We start from the raw sequence: 10,562 nt of genomic DNA on the forward strand, positions 1-10,562 counted from the left end.
CATGCTTGGAATGCATTTGACTTCACTAAGCCCAGTGCCATACGAACTAACTCACAGAACATTTTCCATCACATGACTTCTACTCAAAGGACTCCCTTGACAGTTGTACTACTTCACTGGGCTCATAGACACATTATTGATGCTTCAATAATTATAACCAGGGTTTGTAGCACCTTTTCATGCTTGCAAAAAGCACAGAGGCTAATGAAAGGTGGTTTATCTAACCAATGCTGCTCCAAATGGGAAAAATATCCAACTGGGAAAAAATAATGTATCTCTTATATTATGGAGTATACACGTTTAAAGAGGTAGTTAAAGAAGTAAACCGCCTCTTCATAGTCAGTACACATATTCAGGAGCCATTGGATATTAGACTTGAAGATGTTTCCATTCACTGATACAGTCTGAAGCCAGCCAGCTCAGAGAATACAGCTTATTTGGATTTCTTAGTTCCCTAAGGCTGATAGCTTTGGCTCTAACTATCAAAACCCACTCAAAATCCAATCATGTTTCAAATTTCTATTGCTATCACTTTGACATACTGAAAGAAATCTTGATTGGATCCTCTCACTAACTGATCATACTATATTTATTCTTGTCTTTCAACATGGCAGACTCTGGTCTTAAAAACCTCCTACCATATCTCTGATCTGTATAACGCCTCACAGTGATTCTCCACTCACCAATGGTAAAAGGCTGGTCTGTTTGCCATGCTGGACAAGGTGCTACAAACCCTGGTTATAATTTATCTACTGGTTTCAGTTTGTACAATTCACATCCTTTCTATAAATCTGGATATACATGGGAAGAAGCAGAGAAACGGAACCATGTACTAGGTCTTTCATGTCCTCCTCAATAAACCCAGGCTTTGGTGGAAGAAATGGTGTTATCATATAGATGCCTTATTTAACTGAGTACTCACAGTACTTATCATCAGGGGTTTCATATGCTATGCATTTCAGTGTTCACTGTTGACTGAGTCTGGGTAATTCTATTACTTTTATAGAAAACAAAATCCAGTTAAATCCTAGAACAATTCCCTTCACACTCTTACTTTTCTGCTCCTCCAGGCAATGTTTGAACCTGATCCAGAACTAAACATACTTTAGCTGGAAAATTTGTTCTTCAATGCCTGTAGACAGCACAGCCTTCCTTCTCTGTACACAGGAAGTTCTTCCTACCATGTGACACTAATTTTATTCAGTTCATCTCATTCTTATTTCTGAGAATAGGTCACCAAAAACTGTGTATCTGTGCAGTTTTCATTGTTTTCAATGTTAGTGGTTATTAAAATCCAAAGATAACTTTGAATGAATACATTAACATGCTAACCTATCCATTAATATTCATATAACTTGAATTCTTTGGCCTTAAGGATAAATCTTAATCAAGAGACATGCTGACGCATCACCAAGGAACAGTGGATCTGAAGGCTGTCAGGCACTGAAATGGAAGGGGATAGAACTGTTTGATCTCAGCAAGTCTTCCCTCAAAATTAAAATTCAGTCACATATTTGCTATTTCAATTTTCAGAAAGTTGTTTTAAAATACATTTTGACATATTAGAATGGTAAAGCCACTCTGTCTAATCATGTTCAAAAAATAGTCTTAATGATATTTACATGTTTTCTTTCCATGTCCCTTATTTAAACATCAGAGAATCCCGTTCTTCTAGCTGCTTGGATTTCAGGTCCCTGTGCTTCATCCTCTGGCTTTCACTTGTAGTGACAGTCTCAGTGTCCTGACTGCCCCTCGCATTCTAATACAATGTTTGAGACATTCTGACCAGTTATTCGTTCTGATGTTCACAAGTGTGGTTATGGTGATTGCTTCCTAAGAACTTCCGGATGGTAAAATCTTCTTCCTCCTACTGATACACAACACACTAGGAGCACATCCCTAAGACTTTCCTGTCCTTATTCTCAGAACCTCATTTTGGTGTCAGTTGTGTGCTAAGTGGGAGCTCAACTTTACCCCAGCATATCACCACCATCCCCGAGTGTATTTTCTCTTTACCTGCTATGCATAAGCATGACCTGTCCAGCGGGTCCAGTTATTCAGGGTCCCGAAGAGGCCTTCTACCTGTGTATCAAATGGGGGTGAAGAGAAGAAGGAGACCAAGCAAAAGTTCTGTTGTCAAGGTCTCGTTTATTGGGGTGAACGTTACAGCTTTTAAGGCTTTCAGGTAGGGGGAGTGTCCTTTGTGAAACACAAAGAATGGAGGGAGGAGGGCATTCCAGCAGCGAGAGCAGAAGGTGAAGAGGTCATGCGATGGAGACGCTGGTGTTTGCTCAGACTGAAACATCCTGTGAAAGTTATCTTTCTGTGCCACAAATTCATGGGAGAGGCTTTTGTTCAACACTCTCAAGACTTATGACAGTCATTACAAGGTTGAACATCTGTGGCCATGCAGCCAAGAGTCACGTAGCCACTTTGAGCCATACAGTCAAAATGGCCAGGCCCAAATCCAATACGGCTCCCTACATAAGCCTACAGCACATAACGTTTTCCAATTGCTATATCCTACTGTAAAATAGGCCCTCATCATAGAGACTAGGCTCTCAGGCCTGTGGTCCCAGAATTTGGGAGGCCAAGGAAGTCATAGAGTCATATAACTGAGATCAGAGCTTGGACAACAGTGTGAAACTTTGACCTACAAATTGCAACCAAAAAACAGTTAGATAAAAATATTTAATATGCCATAAGCATACCTCATGTATTAAGATATAATGATAACAACAACAATGATGATGATAATAATAAGAAATTGTTGGATTTTTTGAAAAAAATAAAATTATAAAAGAAGAACTGGAAATAAGCTATCGGATAAAACCTATCCATTTCTAGGATTCTCTTAATTTACTGATTCAATGAACTAGTCCAAATGTTAGAGCTAAAACTGTTTTCTGGTACAATCATGAGGAAACCCATATGTACCTCAATACATCCAAGAATTTTCTGGTTTTATTTCCAAATATCACTGCACTTGTTATACAGATAGACCTCTTTCCTGTGTCTGGAGCCCAGCAGAGGGATTACATTCAAGAGTAGAGTCCACTTAATGCCCACCACCTCCAGATTCTGACTGAGATGAATAACAAATATAACAGCAGGAGAAATGTTACATTTGCAGAGAGACAAGGGGATTATTCACGAACTCCAAATACATCGGCAATTCTGCATATTAGTGTAAGCAACAGCAAAATAGTAATGCAAGAATTATTGAATAAAACTCATCTATACTTCTATAAGGAAAGCCTCAATATTTTCTCACTGCTCCTAGTACATGACAGCATGAGCTTGTTGCCAGGAGAGAATCTTTTTCAGTACCTGGACTATGCTCTTATTAGAGAAAAAAAATACTGACACGATTTGCTCTAAGAACAAAAATTCTATCAGTAAAGCAACACTGAAATTCCTGTTCCTTTTTTTTTTCTTTTGAAGGCAGGGAGTTTATTTATAGCCCTGGTTGTCCTGGAACTCACCCTGTAGACCAGACTGGCCGATGTCAGCCTCCCTCTGCCTCCAGAGTGCTGGGATTAAATGAGTGCAGCACCACTGTCCAGGTACTAAAGCATCTCTAGTTAAGGGTCAGTTACTACAAGCAACAACTATGCCAAAAGGGAACTTACAAGCTTAAGAATTCTCTTTCTGCTATGTCAAACACACTCATCTATCCAACAAAATCTACACTCACCCTTCACATACAGAAATGTTGCTGGCAAATGCTTGTAAAGCCAAGAACTATGCTTCCTTCCTTTCTTCATCTTATTCTCTTCAAATGTACTCAGATGACTCATATTTTCCAGTGAAATCTTATAAAACATGACACATCTCAAGAGATGATCACATTCATCTTTTTCTTTTCATTCATATGTGTTATGTGTATAATTGTTCATGGCCAGAAGTTAACTTCACGTGGTTTTTCTAATTAAAATACCCACCCTACTTTTAAGACAAGACCTCTCATTGGTCTAAAATTAGCAGAATAGACTTGGCTTCGCTAGCTAGTGAACCCTAACAATGCATCTAGCTCTACCTCCTTAGAGGTGGGCTTTTGTATTAGTTTCCCTTCTATTACTGTGATAAAACAGAGGGTAAGAGCAACCCGAGGAGAAAAGGACTCGTTGGATTTTACAGACTATAGGTCATCACTGAAAAACCCCAACACAGAAACTCAAGATAGATCTTGAAGTAAAAGCCAGGAGTGTAATACTACTGGTTAGTAGTTGACTAGTTAGTTGGCTGGTTCATGCTCAACTACTTTCTTTTATACAGCCTAGACCTACCTGCCTAAGGATGGGCATCGCACAGTGGGATGGGTGCTTTTATAGCAAATAGTAATCAGCAAACTGCATCACAGACATGCCCAGAGGCCAAAACGATGAAGACAATTCCTCACTTGAGGCTCCCTCTACTTAGTATGTCTAAGTTTGTGACAAGTAGGACAAAGAAGTAACCATCAAATACTATAGGTGTGTATCGCTGCACCCAGCTCTTTTTGCTGAGCCTCCAGATTTAAATGAGGTCCTTCTGCTTGTACAGCAAGCTCTCTTCAGATGGAGCCAACTCCTCAGCCTTCTATTCTTTTTAGCCAAAAGAATTATATGTCATTGACAAACAAAATTGTGTATATTTATGGTGTACTTATTATGAAATATGTTTATAAAATAAAATAATTTATCTAATTAAATGTGTGTTGATTCATATACTTTTATGAGTAAAAGAATCTATTTTCTTAATTGTCAAGATTCCAGTATTCACAACACATCTCACTAACTTATTATTTCTAACCGGTGTCATGTCATTTGACCAATGCTACCCTCATATTGTCCCTACCCAGCCCATTGGGAACCACAGGTCTACCCATAGTCTCTATGAATATTCTCTCTTTCTCTCTCTCTCTTTCTCTCTCTCTCTCTCTCTCTCTCTCTCTCTCATCTAAGATGGGCAACATCTTGTCTTTATGCTTAACATTTCATTTAGCATATTATTTTCTTGATTCATATAAGTTGTCACATGTAGAAAAAATCTACTTTCATTTTAACACCCAATAACATTATAAAATTTATGTGTTGGAAATAGGTTCCACTGTTATGTCTTATTTTGGCTCCCAAAAGCTGTGATTCAAGACCTAAGGATCCCTGCCCCCAGCTGATTTTAACTGATAATAAAGTATTGCTATAAAGCCAATAGCTGTACAGGGAGATGGGGTGGGACTTTTAGGTTGCACTGGCAAAGAACTGGGGGACAGGAAGAGAAAGAGAATTGCCACAACAAGGAAGCAGAAAGATGAAAACTAATGGAAGACCAGCATGTAAGAATCCAGGAAAATGGATCTAGGGGGCACTTCCCTGATTGGGTCACAGGTAGCAGAGATGAAATATAGATTTAAATCAGGAATACCAGAGAGCTAGTCAAGGCATATCAGAATTAGCTGGTGTGCATTTGTCTCTGTCTCTGTCTCTGTCTCTCTGCCTCTCTGTCTCTCTGTCTCTCTGTCTGTCTGTCTGTCTGTCTCTCTCTCTCTCTCTCTCTCTCTCTCTCTCTTCCTCCCTCCTTCCCTCCCCCCTCCTCTGTGTGTGTGTGTGGTGTGGTATGCTCTCTCTCTCTCTCTCTCTCTCTCTCTCTCTCTCTGTGTGTGTGTGTGTGTGTGTGTGTGTGTGTGTGTGTGTGTGTGTGTCTTAATTTCACAAATCCATAGAACTCTTGTCTGGATGCAGTCTGCATATGACCCACTGGACACCAAGGAGGTTTAACTAATTCACCACTTCATATATGTACCAAACTTTCATATCCACCTGCTTACCGACACTTAAGTAGACCTGTATTCTGCTAGTATTATTAGTGCTACAGCAGATATGAAAGTATATATATCGCTTGGGACACCAATTTCATTTCTTCTAGATACTCAGTCATACTATTGCCGGGTCACATTTTAATTATATTTTGAATTTTATGATGAATTGGCAGCTAATTTCGTATATGTAAAAAGGATTCCATTTTCTTCCCATTTTCTTCAATAATACCCTCTTTTTGTTACTAACAATCACACAATCATAGAACAGGTATTAGATAATATTTTATTGGTATTTCAACTATATTTTCATGATTTATAGTTAGGTATTTTTCCTATAAACATTCTCATTTTGGGTCACATTCTGAAAAAAGCTTCTCAGATGATTTGGCCCAATTCAGATCAGACTGTTTGCTTCCTCAGTTGTCCATTCCAAAGTGTCACTGTCCCAAACTGACATTAATGAAGCAAGCTCTTTATCATTGAATCCACGTAAGTCTATTTGGGAGTGTGTATAGTAAATAATACGTATTCTGTTCTACAAAGTTACCATGAAAACATATATGTTCCATTCCAATTCTTTCCATCATGAATATTATGTTAATCATGAATATCATGTCTACTATGAAGACAATGTTAAGCTAAGCATGTATCCTGTGTCTCTGTAAAGATAGTGTTAAGTATGTATCATATTGTTTCTTGATCCTTTTCTTTTCTTTTTCTGTTTTTTTTATCTTGATCCTTTTCTCAAATTAGACAGTAGCATGACTGAACTAAGTTCTGGTGGCAAGACTACCAAGATACTTTGAAAGTATTCGTTGGTAACCTTTTCTTTTTCATGCATGATAGAGAGGGGCACATTTTTTATTTTGGCCCCATTCTACCAGCTTGGATTTATGCGTCCACAACTAGTGTTTATAACTGTTTATACCTGAATTTACTGTGTCCCAGCCTCTGTGAATTTCTCTGTAGCATCTATCTGACTTATTCTTGGCTGAATGGTTTTTAAAAAAGTCAGAGGCTTCTTGAGCTCAGGTTTCCTCATCCGTAAAATGAGAGTTATAATAAAGCATGTTTAACAGTTCCATTATCAGTCATGTAAGATAATTCCTGGCAAAATGCTAAACAAATGTTAGTTATTTTTAGCCTGTCAGACTATCATAGCACATCCTGCTTTGCTACCATATACAATTGCTGAACTATTGTCAATAAATTACCTAGAGCAATTCAATACAGCTTAGGAGATTCACCTGAATAGTTTTCAAATTACAAAACATGCTGAATTTTCAAAAGGAAGAAAACAAAAATACCAAATCACACAGCCTTGCTGAAGTTTAGACACAAATGTGGATCAAAGAAAAATAAGTTGCCTTGATTCTGTATCTCTGGTCTGTATTATCCCATGTCCTTACTCCTAAGTATGGAAAATTACCAAATATTATCTATACTCTGGGGGCAGTTGCTGAATTTTGAAATATAATAGGAATTGGGATCATGACGTTTTAAAGCTACTCTTGAATCTATGTTTGTATATATCATTGAAAAGGTGTGTTGAAGGGGTGGTGCATGATGGGTGATGAAACCATGAACACAAACCAAGACCTGGAAGTAACCAGCAGAGAGATGCTGCTGAAAGCAGAGACAGGAAAATCATCTGCTTTTTATTCTCTACTGCTCTTCAATAACACTGTCCTTGCCTCCCCTGTGCTCAGCCAGAGTAAATGCTAGGGGACAATGGAGCATGGCACCTAATCCAAACAATTTATTTGGAGAACAGTTGAGACTGCTCAGAGCAAGGGCTATATCCACCATGATAGAGGGTTAGACTAACTATGTCCAGTGACAACCCCAGAAGACAACAGGGTTCAAAAAGAGAAACCAAATAAAATAGGCTGCCTAGCCATTGCTTCTATGTGAAACTTTTATTCCATTTGCAGACATTGTTACTGTCCACGTGCATCTGTCTCTGTGGTTTTGTAATCTGTTTTTATCTGTTCTGTCTTTGAAAGCTTCCTTCAACATTCCTTGAAGGTGAGTACCAATTTGTTTCTATGCCTGAGGGAAATGAGATGTGGAAACAAAGCTATTAAAATATTAAAACACCATTATAATGTGCCTATCTGAGTGATGAAACAATTGCGAAGTAAGGTTAAAAGCAGTTGGGTACATTTTTTTTTAATTAAAATGTTCAACCTTGTACTCTTAGTCTATGCTTTTTTGTGCTGATGCACAAATATTTTTTTAAAAAGGTATTCATTTATAAATACTTTCTCTTGATTAATTTGATCAATAGTTATAGGCTGAACTTTTCAGTAGTTATGAAACTTATTTAATTTTGTTTTATATTACTCTAAACAGAGAAAACACCAGGTAGAGAAAACATTATTCAGAAGAGAATTCCACATTTGCTCCACAGATTTTTTTTATTTTCATTTTCTTTAGGCAAAATATTCATATTCTGACTTCCCAAGACTAGCTTCTCTTGTTTTATTAAATGGCAACAATTTGCTTTATGGGTTTCTGCAGGAAAATAGAGTTTGAATGTCTAGTTAAGGAGAGTGGAGGGACTAGAGAGATGGTACAGTGGTTAAGAGTACTGGCTACTTTCCCAGAGGACTTAGAATTCATATGGCAACTCAGAACTCTGTTTTCAAGGGGCTCAATGCCTTCTGTCTTCCATAAAGCACCACATTCAGGTCCTACACAGACACATGCAAAGTACCCATAAGCAAAAAGCAAAAGACAAAATAAAGTAGAGGTGAAATCAAGGTGAAGAGATGCTTAATCCTCTATACCAAACCTCTGTATTTAGCAAAATGAGAATTCTGAACTGATTGTGCTTTTCAGAAATGCCTTAAGATGTCAAGATGATGTAAATAGAAAAAGTACAAAGATAGTCTTCAGTTCCATGATTGTCAGTTTTTGATCATGGCTGAAATGGCTCATGTGACATTTGCAGTGTGAAATCTCCTTCCCACTGGGTATAGAAAACCAGATGGCTACACAACTAGACCTGTACCACAGAGGGTCTCATTACTCCAAAGTGTATGTTGACATCATAATAACAAATATGAGGAGAGTCAGTTAAAAGGTCTGTGAGAAATAATTAGGATCAAGGGTTGAGATAAATGCTCTAGAATGGAGTTGAGGAAACCTGAGGTTTTCCTCGTTGTGTGAAGGCAGAACAGAAAGACACTATCCATGAGCTAAAATGTAGGACAAGCTAACCTTTGAATGTTGAGAAAGCAATTTTGTCTCCAGCTGTACAACTTTGGTACCTTGTGGTAGCTTTAGAGAATAGGATGCTTGATTAAGGAACACAGTAGTACAAAGACAAAGAATAAGAGGCAGAGGGGACTCTGGGCATAACTGTACAAAGCACATAGACAATGTTTCTCTCTTCATTTCTTACAGGCGTTCTTGCTGTATTTCTTGTATCAAATAACTGAAATTCACCTGAATAAACTATTACCAATACACAAGTGTTCAAATCTAAACTAAACCTTGGTGATTAACAATGAAACACATTTTAACATCATAGGGCACCAGGATCCAGTGAGTATTACAGAGCACCCTAAGAGCTGCAGTGTCAAGGAAGAATGGAAACTAAATGAGGGGTAAAGGGCAAACATTAACATACTAAAGAAGGCACCAGAGCAAGATGGGAAGGGCTTAGTCTACTTGAGCCTCAGTAGACCTGGGTAGCATGCTCAGCAATGCACAGTCTTTTAGAAACTTCTACAGGTAGGGACTGTGTAAACCATTCACAAAATGTCACCTTGGACCCTTTGAAGTCTCCACATGTGTTTCTCCAAATAAATGATCTTCTTTCCTGTACCTAGACATATGTCTTTGTAAAATTCATTGTATTCATTGTATACAGAGCAGAAAGGTGGAAGCTCATGCACCTGCCCTCCAGACTCAGATCTCTGCTGTAGTACCTCAACCCCCCCCCCTCTGCTGCATCACATTTCTGTGCTATGCAGGTAATAAGTGTCCTCAAGCAGGCTGATAAACATTCTTCACTCAGACACAATGCCTTTAAAGTGACTTTGGTTATTTGACAAATTATTTCACGATGCTTTTTTATGGGAATTTGACAAATCTCATCATACTCTAAAACATTTTTTATATTCCACTTGCCAATAGCTGCTACTTTTAACATAAAATAAGGCTCAGTGGCTAAGAGCACTTGCTGCTGTTGTAGTGGACCCCACTTCAGACTCCAGCATTCTCCTAGTAGTTCATATCAGCCTATATTTCCAGATCCAGGGGATCCACCACCTGTTTATAGCTCCCATGAGCATCACACATAGGCATGGTGTGCTTACACACATGTACTCATACACATAAAATAATAAATATTTTAAAAATATATGACTTGTTTTAAGACTACATACACATAACTATGCTCACATACTAGTTTAGCTAAGACTTGGTAAATTTTATCATGAAACATGGCACTTTTATTCTTTTGCAGACAAGATATCTATGTAGTTGCAGTTGACAATGAGCCCCTGGTGACCTTGCCTCCAACTCCCATTGCTAGAATTGAAGGTGTGTGCACCCATACCTGGCTAAAGTATTCTATGTGCTTTGCTTCAGCATATTTTGTCAGTCAGTATTTTCTCACAATGGGAACTTTTCTTGAAAACAGTATTTTCAGCTTCTATTCAGCATATCATCATGTATAGTCACCACTGTCGATTTGGCGGTTGCCACGGTACTATGCATCGCCATTTCCTCCTGAGGTCATGTGTCTGTA

This window comes from Rattus norvegicus, chromosome 4 (genome assembly GCF_036323735.1).
Source record: "Rattus norvegicus strain BN/NHsdMcwi chromosome 4, GRCr8, whole genome shotgun sequence".
Classification (NCBI taxonomy): domain Eukaryota; kingdom Metazoa; phylum Chordata; class Mammalia; order Rodentia; family Muridae; genus Rattus; species Rattus norvegicus.